This window comes from Eulemur rufifrons, chromosome 7 (genome assembly GCF_041146395.1).
Source record: "Eulemur rufifrons isolate Redbay chromosome 7, OSU_ERuf_1, whole genome shotgun sequence".
In the NCBI taxonomy this organism is placed as follows: Eukaryota; Metazoa; Chordata; class Mammalia; order Primates; family Lemuridae; genus Eulemur; species Eulemur rufifrons.
Window position 1 is genome coordinate 126,762,731 of NC_090989.1, and position 16,474 is coordinate 126,779,204.

Here is a 16,474-nt window from a genome sequence, read left to right on the forward strand (position 1 = left end):
TCTCCTATCTTTCTAATGTTCTTCCTCTTACTATAGATATTCTCCACAATGGAGATGCTCATTAAACACCTAATGACTGTTTACATGAGATAACTTTAAAAAATGAAAATATAATCTATTCATTCACAAATATTTATTAAGAACATATATATGCCAGGTTCTATCTAGGTGCTGGGGACATAACAATGACAAGATAAAGTCCTTGCCTTCCTGGAGCTTATATTGTAGTGGGGGAGCTAGGTGTAAACAAATAACTACATAATAACTCATAAATGCTATTAAGAAAAATAAAGTAGGTAGGGGGATAGTGAATCATAAATGCAGTAAGGAAACAAGCCACAGGAACATCTTGGGGCGGGTAGGTAGAGATGTTAAAGAAGGAAGCAGCAAATGCAAAGGCTCCATGTCAGGAACAAACTTGACATGTTTGAGGCATAGCAGAGACCACTGTAACTAGGTAGAAGACAAGGTTGAAAACGTGGCCAGAGGCCTCATAGGGTCTTATAGGCCACGGCAAGGAAGGATTCTGGATACTGTTCCAAGCATGATGAGATGCTCTTGGAGGGTTTTGAGCAGGAGACTATTATATTTCTATTTCTATTTTAAATGGGCCACTCTTGCTACTGTGTGGAGAAGAGACTGTAGAGAGACTGGGACAAAAACAGGGAGAACTAGTTAGGAGGCATTTGCAATAGTTCAGGTGAGAAACGATAGAAGGCCTGGACTCAGGTGAGGTGGCCTGGTGGAGCTGGTAACAAGTGGGGGAATTCTGGACATATTTTGACGATAGAGGCAACATAATAAGTTGATAGATGTGAAATGAGAGGGAAATAACAGAATCCAGATGATTCCTGGGTTTTAGGAGAGCAAGTGAGTGGACGCTGGTGTCATTTTATTTACAGATGGGAGAAGAAAGGGATCTGTGCAGTTTTTACATGAATATCAAGAATGCAGTATTGGACAGGTTAAGTCAGAACAGTCTTGTGGATTTCTGAGTGGTGCTTAGACAGCTGGATACGTGAGTTTAGATCTCAGAGGAGAGGCATAGGCTGGAGACATACCTTTGAGCCTCATGAACTTAGAGATAATACTAAAAAGCCATAGGACTATGTAAGATCACCTAGGGAAACAGAGAAGAGAAAAGGTGTGAGAACTGAGTCCTGGGACATACCAACATTTAGCAGTCAAGAGGAGGAAAATGAGCTATTATAATAAAGGAGATTGGGAAGAAAGAGCCAGTGGAAGTAGGAGAAAAACCAGAATGGGCTTCTCAAGAAATCAAGTAGAAAGAATATTTCAAAAAAGAGGAAGAAACCAATGGTTTCAAAGACGAAGGGCTGAGTAAAAAAAGAAATGAAAAGTGACCACTGCATATATATAGTAACATGGGCTAAATGTGGTTAGGTGGAGGAGGGCAGGGGGTGGAGGGATGGCAGACTGAGAGTTACAGGTTTAAAAGAGAGTGGAAGTTGAAGAATTGGAAATTGTGCTGCTCCCTGCACTTCTTGTAAGGAGATTTACTCTAATGGGTAGTAAGAAATAGGAAATAGCCAGAGAAGATATGTGGTCAAGTTGGGGTGTTTTAACATTTGTTTCTTACTCCTTCAGATGAGAGAGATTACAGCATACTTGTTTCTATGCTACAGTACAAACAGTACAATATGAATAATACAGTACAGGTACAGATGGTTGTCACCTGGGACTTGAGCAGCTGCATGAAGTTAACAAAGACAATGGCCAGGAACAAACTAAGCAGGAAGAAGTCCAGGAATGTATTTCACATAGCCAGTTAAAAATATTTTAAGGTTGAAAAAAAAAAATAAAACCAATTATCACTAATCTTAAGAAGATAAATATTGTAAATGATGAAAAAGTTAACAGAGTGAATAAAGTTTTTGTAGATATACAAAAGGAACTTGCTCAGTTCTCAGAAAGCCTTTCTCCTAAACCTCTGCAGAAACAGCTGATTCCTCAGCAGCATCATGAAAATGAACCAGTTAATGTTGGTTGATAAAGCTACATGATTAACAGCTTAGTTGCAATACAGTGGTGAAGTATCAAACTTCCTAAAATGACCAACAAATTAAACGTTTTACACAATTAAAAAATATAGTAGATATGAGAAAATTAATGTAGGAGGAAATAGATATAACTATGGAACAAATCATTTGAGTAGGAGACAGTAGGACCCAGTGCCTAAGCAGAGGGATAAGGGTCAGTGTTGGAAGGGAGCAGGGATGCAAGAAGCTGAAAGGTTTGCTTGCAGGAATGTTGAGGAAGTTCCCTTCTATGTTCTCAGTAAAGCAAGTAGTAAGGCTATAATGAGGCTGAGGGGAGGGCTGTGTTGGAGAGAAGTGTTGGACATCTAAGAAGAGAGGAAATATAGTAGAGTTGCTAGACAGTGCTGAGGTCCACTGGAAACTAGAGAAAGTGATTTCAGTAAGCATAGTTATATTTTTCTCCTATCACTTTCAGCTGCTCACTTAAACATGAAAAGTATTTGGGTTTTCCTGTAACAGAGGAAAAAGGGGCAAGAGTATTGAGGATAAATACAAGGGAAGGATTAAAATGATGAAGGATGAAACTAACTGGGGAAGTGAGGACATTAGTAGGGTAAATGACAATGAAAAACTGGTCGGGTAAATGAATTGGAAGTCAAGCTGGGGTTGGAGATAAGACGAAAACAGTGAGGTGGCAAGACAAGTCACAGAGTAGCATATTTAAGATGGAGGTTTTTGAGGTGGTATATTTACTGGAAATAAAAAGATTCCAAATGACCATGAGAATGAGTAGCTGGAGGCGAGGAGTAACTGTCGAGGAGAGACAGATATTACCAGTTCCACAGAAGATACTGACTTTATGTGCCACCTGGAGATTAGAGGAATCTTTTCTACTTAACATATGAATCAGCTTTAGAAATTCAAATTGATGTTAGTTCTTGGACAATGTATACACTTGGTGATTCAAAAGGGAACTAACATTCATTGAAGATACTTGCTGTGGATACTTTACATAAGTCATTTTCTTTTACACTTCTATCAGTTATGGAAGGTAACTATCATGTCCCCATTTTACAGATGAAACAGTTGCAGCCGAAAGACAGCTAAGTAACTTGCCCAAGGTTACAGACCTATGAAAACAGTAGGATCAAAATTAAAACCTAGGTAGGACTACCTGACCATAAAACTGTAAGACTCCCCCTATTTCTTAATGATGCTGTCAAAGAAAGCCTAAGTCTTCTTAAATATAACCTCATTGACAAAAGGAAATACATCTTTCTCATTCTAAGGATTGTGGGATCTGGTCTGTCACTTCGAGACTTAGCTAAATCCAAACACTGAGATGTTGGTAAGTCAGCTTTTGATATAATCTCTGGATAAATGGTTTTCATATTTCCATAGAGTTATACTGAAAGGATTCAACAAGGTAATTGGAGTGGAGAATTTTTTTATTTCTTCCAAAGTGATCTGGCTTTTGTGTATTTAAAAGCAAACACTGCATTCAATTTGGGGGAAGGTGGTGTTGAATCTACAGATAAAGCACAGATAAGCCAGTCAGCTTAGAAATAATACTAAAATCTGTATAAAATCAATTATCTATGTACCATTTTAATCAAAATAAGATGACAGAGATTTAAATTTGGTCTAAGCCTTAAGATCTGAGTATATATACCCAAAGATATGAAAAGTAATTACTTCTTATAAGAGCATCTTAAAAATGGTAAATATTAATTTGATTATTTTAAGATATTGGTATTACTAAACATACCTTGACAAGTTATGGTCTTATCTGACTCTAAGTTGGGGGGTGGGAGGACTTAGGATGGGGCACTTAGTAATTTTTTTCTCTGTCAAAAAATAAAAGGTAAGAATCACATGGCTATTACTTGGGAGTACAGATAATTATTACCAGGATATATAAGGGTCGAAGATCACAATGTGTATGTTTTATAGGTGATGTATTTGAATTGATATTTCCCTAATGCTGAGAATCTTTACCCTGATGCATCCCTCATCTTACTAGATCTTTCTGGTGGTCAAAAAAGGAGTACAATCAATAACTCTAAACCATAATGAGAAGGACCCATTTATGACTCCACCTAGCAGAACCACAACTCTCTGATTGGAAAACACCAAAAAACCATTCCTTGGTGATAAGTGCTCTACCTTCTATCAGCAAAAAGTATCATTAATGCCCACTTGCACATTCAACTGCTTTAACTATTGCAGAACACAAATTAAATAAGCATGCCTCCTACCCTGTAAAGTTAAGAATCTAAACAATGATTGACAAAGAAGTCTATACAATGATTGAGGAAGTCTATACAGGATCCAATTTAAATTTCATGAACTATCAAATTTGTAGGATGGGTTTCAGCTATTATGTTGGAGAAATTAAGTGATGAATTCCCTTAAAGACAGAGTTGAAGTGTCATCTAGACAGAAAAAAACAAAATGCACATTCATAATTACTGAAGATCTTATTTTGGCACAGTGAGCTTCTGAGAGTTTCATGATGCCCAAATAAGTATTATAACAAAATAAGGCTGATGCTGACTTCTTTCCTTGTGTTCTATGACCTTATTCCTATGCTGCTGAACATTATAATATCTAAAGATATAGATCACATTCATCCTCACTGAGCTTCAACAGCATATAACCACCATTTCTCAGGGTTTATAATATGTCAGGTATGGGGCTAACAGTGTAAATCTATTAACATATTATATCCCTTTAATAGTTAAATGAAGTATTATTATTCTAATTTTATGTTTGAGAAAACTATGGCTCAGAGAAGTTGTATAACTTGCCAAAGATAGCTAGTAAGATATGGAGAAGAGAGATGCGAGCCTAAGGCATGCAAGCTTTAACACTATGCCAAGTGCTTCCTAATGATATTTCAGATGGCTAGAAAGTAAGGTCTAGAAAATGAAGGAAAGAATTTTGAAACTGGAAAGCTACATGTTTCTCCATTTATGAAAACAATTACACTATGTTAATTAATTAGGATTGCATTTAGTTGCAAATAAGAAAAAAACTGCTGGGTGTGGTGGCCTACATCTGTAAACCCAGCTCTTTGGGGGGCTGAGGTGGGAGGATCTCTTGAGGTCAGGAGTTCCAAACCAGCCTGACCAAGAGCGAGACTCTGTCTCCATAAAAAATAATGGAAAAATTAGCCGGTCATGGTGGTGTGTGCCTATGGCCAGCTATTCAGGAGTTTGAGGCAGGAGGATCATTTGAGCCCAGGAATCTGAGGTTGCAGTGAGCTATGATGACCCCATTGCACTCCAGCCAGGGCAACAGAGTGAAACCTTGTTCTCAAAAAAAGGAAAAATAGAAAGAAAAATACTAAACAGTATCTTAAATATAACGGTTATTTTGTCTCATGTAACCTACCAGAAGTCTGAAGTGTGTGATTGCTGGCTTTGGTCCTGCACCTCAAAGAGGTCAGGGCTGAGGTCTCTGTAATTCATTTTGGCATTCACTCATAGTTACAAAATGGCTGGTACATCTCCAGTGATCACGTAACAAAGAAAGAGAAAATGATAAAAAGGAAAGGGTAGGGTTTATGCTAGGAAGGTATAGAAGGAAAGCTAGGAAAGGATTTGACATAAATCTCCAGCAGACAAGAGATTAAATATGATTGGCCAGAACTGTGTGTCAGTGCACTCCTGAAGCTAGATGAAGTATCATTCTAAAACAAAACAAAACCCAAAAAACCCCAAAACTCCAAATCAGGGTTATTTTAGTAAGAAAAAAAGGGTGAAGGAATATTAAGTAAGTACTCTCTGCCACATTTGACTCAACAAGAAAGGAATTTGGTATGTTTGAGAGTTTCATTATAAATGGCATACGATGCATCATATATAAACAACTTTGCAAAAGAGAAGATACATTTAATTATTTTAATTTTAAAGTACATAGAGGGTGATTGTCTAACAAGAATCCATTCTGGTATTATTCTTTCCTAAACTAACTAGATTTAGTTCATTTATATCTGTGGTCCCAATATTGTTCAGAAAAAATCTGTGGCATCCTTGCTCTAGGTCAGTGGTTCTCAAACATAGCATGCACCAAAATTATCTGGAAGGTTTTCAAGAACAAAGAGGACTAGGCTGTACCCCAGAGTTTCTGAGTTAGTGGCTCTGGGGTACAGTCTGACAATTTACATTTCTAATAAGCTCCCAGAGCATGCTGATATTTCTGGTCCAGGGACCATATCTTAAGAACCACTGCTCTGAAGGCAGACACCAATTAGTCCAAGGCAAATAGTGGAAGATATCCCTCTTAGAAACCGTTCTTGGCCCAAGCAGACTAAAAGAAACTGTTATCTTATACTTCTGAAAGGTTTCCTTCTTTCTCCCCTGCAAACAAGGGGAGAAAGAATGCCAACAGCTTCAAAATCATTGTCAGTCACTTTGTGATTAGAAGAGAATGAGTCTTAAGAAATTGATTATGAGGTTAACACAGTGGAGATATGAGAAAAACTGGGGTCCTCAATTGAGACTTCTGTGTTGCAGTACTTCTAGACTTTAGCTATCTAAAATAATAAAATTCCTTAATGCTTGAGTCAGTTTGAGGCAAGGATTTTTGAAGCTTATAAGCAAAAGCGTTCTGATCGATACAAAGGATAAACTTGAAGTTTAAATAGAGAACACAATTGTACTTTATTTAAAACAGGACATGAATAAATAACATCTACACATAATCCAAACCTCATTTTAGATATTGGTTTAAAATTTTCCTCTACACTATTTTTTATAATAATGTTTAATGAGTACGAAAATGAATAGTTTCATTTTTCCCGTCTAGCCTCTATTTAACGAATAGTAAAAAGACAAAAAGTAGGAGAAAAACAGTAAAAAAGTCTAAATTATTTTATCCAGCGTGAATAAATAATTATCAATAAGTTAAGTTGGTTGAAGGAGAGTATCAGACTTTCTTGCTTTCTTATCTCCAACTTTCAATTTTCCTAATATCTCTACTCTATGTTTCTCACTCCATCCACAGAGGGGTAATGAAAGAAATCGGGGAGAAAAGACTCAAATAAAAGAAACTACGTAACAATGATTTTAAATTGTGTAGAGTAGAGGGCTCACAGAAGCAGCAATTTCTGGCTTAGGCAATCCTAAAGTTATAAGGAAATAGTATTTTTAATTATTTATTTTTTATTTTGGGAATTTTGGGGATACTTTCAAACTGAAAACACCAGTGAATCTAAAACTTTAGAACCATGTAATATGACTTATCGTTAGTTAAGGAATGCAATGGGACAAAAAAGGGAAAGGAAGGCAAGAATTGAAATGGCACAGATAGACATCTACAGCAGCTATTTCCCTTTATCTGTTTGCCTAAGTGCTCTGTACCACAGATGTGCTGTTATCACCAATCTTCTGTCTTTCCCATCCAGTTACCTCCTCACAAAGCAACGCAACCCAAGAAGCCCTCTTAATTATAGCACTGTGCCAAGCACAAATATATTCTCATTCCACTACTAAGATGAAGAAACGGATACTGAAGTGAGTATATTTTCATATTGAGTATATTTTCATATTGAGTATATTTCATAGTGAGTATATTTTCACATTTCACATTCACATTCAAACTTGTATGAAAATACAAGTTTCAATTGGGATATTAAAGATAGTAACATTTACTTCATCCATAATTGAAAGACATGTTCATAATAATTCATTCTGGGACCACCACTATATAGTACTTGCCTGAAACAAATTATGCAAATACTTAACATCTCGTAATTTATGCAACTGCTTTCTAATTCTTCATTTTCTTAACTAAATTAGCTAAAAGGGGAAATACATGACCAAAAAATGAATGTCCATCATCCAAATTAGTGCACAATGAATTCATCTTTCAAACTATAAGATTCAAGATGGGCAGATTTCTATTCCTGCCTTAAAGGAATATTGCCTATTTAAACAGACACGCAGAGGGTTTGGTGGTCTTATTTAGATATTTGTGCTTCTATAAAAGCTAGCACAAAATACACTGGTGGCAAGCAGTTAATTCATTAATTAACCAGATTATTTCTGAGGAAAAGACAGCACTAAACAACATAGTACTGAAAGTGCAACTGTGGTTGTTCGAGGTCCCTGTCTGCAAAATGTGTGTTGGAGACAAGCAATGCCTATGCTGTTTCTAATTATTCCAATTATCATGGCACACTACGAAAACTTGATTAATAACACTGAAGATATTGTTGTGGCAATTAGCCATATGGTTGTGGGACTTTATTCTGTCACGATTTAGCCATTAGCATCTACTTATGTTTGTCAGAACAGTGCATCCGTGACAAGCTGAAGTTCCGCTCACCTTGCCAAGTCCCCTGTGAGCAACACTAGAGAACTGTTTATTCCTAGGAGCCTCTTGCCAGAATAAATTTTTCATGTGGCATCCGGTCTGACTGGGGACAAATGTCAAATAGCTTATGTGATGACCCATCAAGCTAAGCTTTTTCTGAAAACCACTTAGTGACTTGTATGTCAAAACAAACTACTTGAAGAAAAGAATTTCACCAGTTATAATTGGTCATCTATATTGTCCCACATATTCCCATGGGCAGCAATGCAGAGAAACTAATCTTCATATATTTATACATAGAAATTTATCAATACGGCATTATAAAGGATATATGTATACACACACAAACCATATAGCAAAAAATTTAACACCTATAGTATTTTTGCATGACATTTGCAGTGAATATAAGAGATAATCACTAATGCAACAGAATATAAGAGATAATCCTTTTACTTTTGAGTGAGAAGATCGTTTCAAGGAAAGCCTAAGTAAAGATGTCGGTCAGTTCCCAAAATTAATGCTAGAGAGAAAATAATCAAGGGCCTTGCAGTAGAAAATTAAAAAGATCAATTAAGAAACATTAAGTTTACATTTTGAAATGGAATGAATGTTAATGTGAGAAATATAACACAATGTTTATTTAATTCATTAGCTAATTAATTAATTTATAAAAGATAAAGCTTTGAAATAGTTGCTACCAGTAGGCAAACCTGCCAGTTTTCCTTAGAAGATAGCAGAATGGTAAACAGTTCCCATTGTGGGCAGCCCACAGCTCCCAAGATGGAATTGGAAGATATAACAACACAAGAGGGAGGTAGGAAGAGTTCTGTGTTTCCATTTCATGCTTGGGTTCCCCCCTACACTGGGAATGGGTCACTACATGAAGGCAGCTATCCAGGTTTTGCCTACAAACTTTCAGTTTGAGAAGTCTGCAATGAAAGACAATCAAAAAGTAGTCTATGTTCCTGTGGTATAAATAATTACACGTGGGCAAATGGGGCCAGCCTCCAGACAAGCAAAAGTTGGAACCCCCCAGAGAGGCAGGCTCACATATAATTCCAGCTGCCACCATAGACAGGGAGGTGGCAGCAGCAGTGCTACGGTGTAGTCATGGCCGAGGGGCTGGGCACACACAGGGCCTTTGAGTGAGATATAAGATTCTACTGGCCTGTACACCAATACCTGATTTAGATTAAGCTTATGGAAAAAGTGCATGTCTGGCAAATAGAAAGTATGGGCTAGGTTTGTCACTGTAACTTTTAACAAAAGAAGCTCTTGTTTCATATTAGGAAACTGAGAACAGGGAGGTCAAAACATCCTGAAGATTTACAAGTGTTGTCCATTGGAGTTTCCACATTCTTCCAACAAGAGTTGAAAGAACAGTAGGATTAGAAAGAGGGATATGGTACCATAATGAAATCCAGAGTCAACGGTAGGGTGGAGGGACCAGCTTCCTTCCCAGTGATCTAAGCAATTTTATCTAATTCATGTATATTTATAAAATAGGTACAATTGTGTGTCTAATGGTAGTACCTAGAAATCTTCTGCTATAGGTAACCTGTATCTCTAGTATTTTTCCATGTTGTTTCTTTGCTAATTTAATCATTCACTTCTGGATCACCTCATTGCAGTAAACTCCTGAACAACAGCAACTTACAACTCTCTAAAAATGTTACATTAATATTTACAGAAGTCCCTTAATTTTGCACAGTGAATATATTACAATAATTTTATTTTTAGAGAAATGTGCAAATAAATTTTTGCTGCATCATTTTTATTATAAAAATATATTTTCCTATAAAAACAATGTCTTGTTCTAATAAATACAGTAGCTAACACTTATTGGAATGATTACGATGTTGAGTGCTTTACATGTAGCATTTCATTTAATCCTGAACTCTTAAAAGGTATTACCCTCATTTTGCAGATAAGAAACTACAGCTTAGAGATACAAGTGAGTTTTGTGAGGTCACACAGAGGAAGTGGTGCAGCTGGGATTCAATTCCAGGGAAGCTGATTCATATTCTTAATCACTGTTCTGTAGTGCCTTCCAGTAAAAGATATTTAAATGTAGTAAAACTTTCAGACTACTACATTTAAATGAAGAGAAGCATCTAGAAAGATATTAATAGGATATTACAAATAACTATAAAACAAATATTCAAGCTGAATATTGCAGGAAGGAGTAAAAACTCAAACTTTACTCTTCTGACACAGAATTCATCATTTTACTTCTTTCCCACCCCAAATTCTATGTCCTCCTGTAGAGTTAATCATTTGTAGCCGTTAAGCCTTCCTGCTTCCTACTTCCAATCCACCAGGGCCAAGATTCAGCATTCTCTGACTTGCATTAACAGTTATCATCCCCTCTCCAACTCTACTGCCAATGATCTTATCATTTCTTAATCGATGCTCTATCAGCTTTAGGCCTATTCTGCTGCCAGAGAGATCTTTCTAAAATGTAAATGTGACCAATTCTGCCCTGCACTGATCATCTAATGAACCCCTTAGTACAGCATCTAAAATCCTGACTATCCACCTAGACTCATCTCTGGCCACTTTCCCATATGCAGTCCACATTTTAATTGCAGACTACAGAGTCATGTTCTCTTCACACTTTTATACTTGCCAGAAATGTCCTGCCCCTTCCATGGATTTGGGGAACTTTTTCAAAACCTTGCTCAACAATCTCTTCCTGCTTGAACTGCCGCCCTCTAATCATCATGAAGTACAGATGACCATTCTTCTTCCCAGCTACATCCACCTTCATCTCTACACAAATCTTTCAAAATTAAATGCCTTTTATTTACAGGACTAACTTCCATACACTGTGATGAATTCCTTGAGCTGTATTTCTAGAGTTAGCACACGCATATAACAGGTGCTGAATTGAAGGAAAATATTTACTCTACATTTAAATTAATTGGTCTCATGTACTGTTTTACATGTTAGGTAATGTCAAGGCCAAATTTATTAAAATAAATTTTTCCTTATTCCAGAGGTAATCTGTATTTGTCTCAGAAATGATAGAAAATAAAAGCATAAGCAAAAAAAGAAAAAAGATACCCATAGTCTCATTGCCCAGAAATAATTTTGGATTATGGCTTTCTAATTCTATTTCTTTTTTTTTTTTTTTCAGGTAATGAATTTATTTTTTCAGTTAACATAACCAGCCCACGTCACAGCATACTAAATCACAAAGTACAAATCCAAGGAAGGTAATACCTTTACTAAGTCACAAAACTTTGGCAAATCAATACAGTACTTTTTAATACAATAAAACTTTATTTTTGTTGGAGTTATATATTACTTCAGAGGTAATTTTCACTCCAAAAATACTTAAGTACAAAACCAAAACACTGGTTTTTAATGGTGGTTTATAGCAGAGCAAGTTATTTTATACTTGCTAAAAGATACTAAAAATTAGTATCTTTTAGAAGTATACTAAAAATTAGTATCTTTTATTTATTTATTTATTTATTTTTTTTTTGAGACAGAGTCTCACTCTGTTGCCCAGGCTAGAGTGAGTGCCGTGGCGTCAGCCTAGCTCACAGCAACCTCAAACTCCTGAACTCAAGCGATCCTCCTGTCTCAGCCTCCCGAGTAGCTGGGACTACAGGCATGCGCCACCATGCCCGGCTAATTTTTTCTATATATATTTTTAGCTGTCCATATAATTTCTTTCTATTTTTAGTAGAGATGGGGTCTTGCTCTTGCTCAGGCTGGTCTCGAACTCCTGAGCTCAAACGATCCGCCCACCTCGGCCTCCCAGAGTGCTAGGATTACAGGCGTGAGCCACCGCGCCCGGCCTAAAAATTAGTATCTTTTAGAAGTATATAATTTTTTCTTTTAAAGTCAGTTCTCTCATGCAAGCTGCTGAAGTTACAACAGCAGGGCAATCGTGTGTAAGAGGTGGCTCTGCTTTGTTCTGGGGTTGGTCCAAAGCCAGGTAGAGTTCCAATGCAAGAAAAGCTTTAAAATTCTACCTTAAGGAGATTCAATGTCAATACCAATTTCCAAGTACTTTTAAGAAAACTGTTAAATTTTCATATAAATACTGGAAACCTTAAAATTAGTCATTTCAAACAAAACTAATTTCAGATGATCCCTTTTATTCAGAAGCCCTGTATCTCTGTTTTGATCAAAAGTCACATAGCCTTAAATCAGCTTATTAAAAAAAATTCTACCTAAAATATAGTTGTATTTTTTAAATAACAAATAAATATATTGCCAGCTTGGAGAGACCTGGGGGACCCAACGTTGTCTACCAACTTGTATTATCATTTTTCTACAAATGCTGCTGCTGCCATTGGAGTCCTTATGCTTCCTCTTGCTGAAGCTGTCAGTTCTTCAATCTCGGCATTTAATTTATGTATTAATTCCATTGCTTCTCGGCCTTTATTAGCATTTGAAGATATGGTACTTGCCATCAGTCCTTCAAGGTAACTACTAAAACTGACTCCTTTCACAGTGATTATGGCTTCCTGAGTCAAAATAGTTTTTTCTGGGTCCTGAAGATGTGATTTGTATATAAGTCTCTCATCTACTGAAACCATATTTGTAAAGGAAATATTAGTAGATTTAAGTTCCATTGTTTTCTCTACAAGATTAACTACAGAATGTTCTTGCACATATGTTTTGGTTCTTGCTGCACCAATAAGAGACTTCACAATGGAAGGCAGTCCCCACTCTGTGCTGAGAAGTCTATGGCCATGCAACTTTCCGGAGGGATCTATGTGTCTGTCCAATACATCAACTCCAACCACACTCGGGTTCATAGGGTTTGGGTATTTCTGCATTGCAGCTGTGGTAACAGTTTCCCATGGGGGGTCAAAGACATGTTCCGAAGTCCAGATCTTCACGGTGCGGGCGACCCGCGCGATGTCCGGGTGGCGCTAAGGGACAATCCTAATTCTATTTCCATATACATATAACTATGAACATATTCATTTTATAATAAAAATATACTCATAATATGCATATTATAATCTTTTTTCTATGTCAACAAATATTCACCTCTAATGAGTCATTCAAAGTGGCTGCATAGTATTCCATTATATATACATACTATTATCTATTGAACTATTTTTCTATGTGTGGCATTAAAATTTATAAAATTTTTCATATAATAAGTAATAGTGCCAAAAAATCTTTGAAGCAAAAATTCTGTGTATCATTAATTATTAATATCTCCTTTGAATAAATTCCTAGTAATGGAATTGGAGGGTAAAGGTTTTAATGAAGTTTTGAAACAAATTATCAAATTTGCCATGAAACTTTCCCAAAATGGGGTATACTGTATTATTTGGGTTTCACCTTTGTTAATCGAATAAGCAAATAGGACACATTGTTCCTTTAATTAGCACAGTTCTGATTACAGAGTAAAATTTTTTTCAAATTAGCATGCATGTGTACATAGACATACACATCTAGAAATGTCTGTACCATTTGCCCATTTTTCTATTTAGTTATTAATCCTTTCTCTTTTTATTTGTATGAGATTTTAAAATATTAAGGATATTAACCCTTTCCCATATAGTTGCAAATATTTTTCCTAATTTATCTGTCTTTTGATTAATGGTGGTTTCCCCGCATACATTTAACATTTTTACTCAGTAAAACCAATCAATCTTCTCCTTCATGGCTTTCTTGCTTTAAAATCACAAATACTAAGGCCTAGCCATACCCAAGAATACATTAATATTCAGCTATATTTTTTCTAGCTTTTTTGCAGTTTTACTTTTCACCTTTAATCTTTACACTATATGGAATTAATTTCAGCATGTGGAGTGGGGAGAGGTAATAAATTATCTATTGTCCCAAATACATAATAAGTTGTCTCAACACTATTTACTGAATACTTTTACCCTTCTATACAAATGTGTAGTCACCTTTATAATGTTAATACATAGATGTAAGCATGTAGAGCATATTCAATGTCTATTCACTATTAGTATAATGTATACTAATTTTTATATATACTTGAATCTGTCTATGGACTTTCTATTGTGTTCCACAAAAAGGTCTGTTAATTACTCTGCTAGGTTGACATTGCATGTAATTTTATCACCAATTAAAATTTATTTTTATTTAAATTATATACTTTTACATTTATGTTTTATAACCTGGAGTGTTGTTTCTTTGGTATAGGCAGATTGCTTTTCAAAGAGGATGGTATTTGGCCCAGAAGTCAGAAAAATAAAGGTTTTAGACATAGATCCTTCAAGCACTAGCTATGTTAACTTGGGTAAGTTAGTCAGCTTCTCTGAGTCTCAAGGGAATAGTATTCGTTTTGCCTGCGTCAGAGAGATGCTGACGGCATGGGAGATCAAGCACTTGTAACCACTTGTCAAATGATGACTATATATCTAAGCAAGCTTGGTTTAGTGTCTCTTAATTCTAAATAACCTGGTCTTTTGAAATGTTCTTTATAATTCAAATAGTCACTTAATAGCGACTTTTAAAACTGTTCTTGTTTCCTCTTAATATGGATAATTGAGAATTAACTGTAAGTGAATTTTTCTCAGGTCCAAATTAAAAATTGTTGACAAGTTAGCTAAAATTATAAACCTAAATTTTTCTTCTGATGCAGTGGGGGAGGGGGAACAGTAATAATAAACAAGCCTCCCTTTGTTAATTTCCTGAGATGAAGCAACTGAGTTGTAAAAATATAAAAATCTCAACACTTTCTACCACTTACAATAAAATTAAACAAAGTCTGAGCTTAGAATTTTTTGGGTTTAGATTTAAATCTAAATTCTCCCTTAGATGGAGACCCCTTTACACTTATAATATCAACTTGAACTTTACCCTCTCTGGAAGACACAAGTAAAATTTAAATTTAAAAACCATTAATCAAATTTCGTATTTCCTTATTTGTTTTGTTACAAAATCAAGTTAAGTTGGGCAAATAAAATAATTTCTCCTATAACTGCAATAGCACTGTGTATTTGTCAAAAACCATGTTGGAACTATCACAGTCCCATGGAATTCTCCATATGAAAGTATGACATACTTAAACATATGCCTTTACTATCAGTCTTTGACTTTGCCTGCTAATATACTAAGCAGGTGATTCTCTGTTTTTAGTGTACATGCAAATCTCCAGAGAATCTTGTTAAAATGTGAATTCTTAAGACAGTAGGGGAGGGAGCCTGGAACTCATTCTGCATTTCACTTGAGATTCTGCATTTCCCCCAAGTTTGCAGGTGATGCAGTACCTGCTGGTTCATGCATCACACTTTCGACTAGCAAGGGATTAAGGAACACCTTTTAAACAAAACTGCCTATAGTCATCACTGGCTCTAATTCACCTTTCGTACAAATTCTTCCTGGATGTCTTTTTTTCTGATTTCTATTGCCACTCTCCACTTTAGACTCAACTTCATTCTGTGTATGCTTCTTCTGTTTAAAATCTATGGCTACTGGCAGCAGTTGCTAATCATACAGGCTGCAGGTGAAAACACTAAGTCCTAATAATCCTTCATTATCCATTTAGGGGTACATGACCCTACCAGAGATACCTGCCTATTCCTTCAAAGATTCACCAGGTTGGCCCCTAAAGAAACCTGTTCTCTTTGTTCTAAATGGACATTTTATGAGTAACTTTGAAACAAGTTTAAAATTAAAAGTGAAACAAAATACTAACCATCAAACATCAGCATCTCTAAATTCTAGACTGAGACATCTGGTTATCAGGAATAGACAGTGGAAGGGCGAGTTAATGGGATTTGCCTGCAAATTCTATCATTACCTTACCAAATGGGCAAAGAGATGTATTAAAATTGAGAAAAAGAGAGGGAGAAAAAGCAGCAGTGAGCCAAACAGCAGGAGTTGGAAATGAGATGAATTGGATCTGATGGAAATTATGTGAAGCTGAAAGCTGTCTACTTTCTTTGGGGTTCTATATATACATCAGGGATTCATAAATGTCCCACAATGTTGGGTTTTGGTTTTGCCTCAATTACTCTATTAGTGTATATCGGTGATTCATAAACTTCACTGCATATCAGAATCACTTTCAGGGCATGTTAAAACATAGATTCTTGCGCCCTTCTAGCAGTTTCTGATTCAGCAGCTGGGTGGGACTGAAGAATCTGCATTTCTAACAAGCTCCCAGGTGATGCTGATGCTGCTGGATCTGGGACTACACT

At 36.0% G+C, this 16,474-nt stretch overlaps 1 protein-coding gene and 1 pseudogene across 1 annotated transcript in view; both read right to left on the reverse strand.

Moving 5' to 3' along the window:
* The window catches only part of TBC1D5 (TBC1 domain family member 5), a 430,335-nt gene that overhangs the window by 153,102 nt on the left and 260,759 nt on the right, over positions 1–16,474 (reverse strand). The window lies entirely within an intron of this gene.
* LOC138386706 (PRELI domain containing protein 3B pseudogene) lies at positions 12,496–13,169 on the reverse strand (annotated as a pseudogene).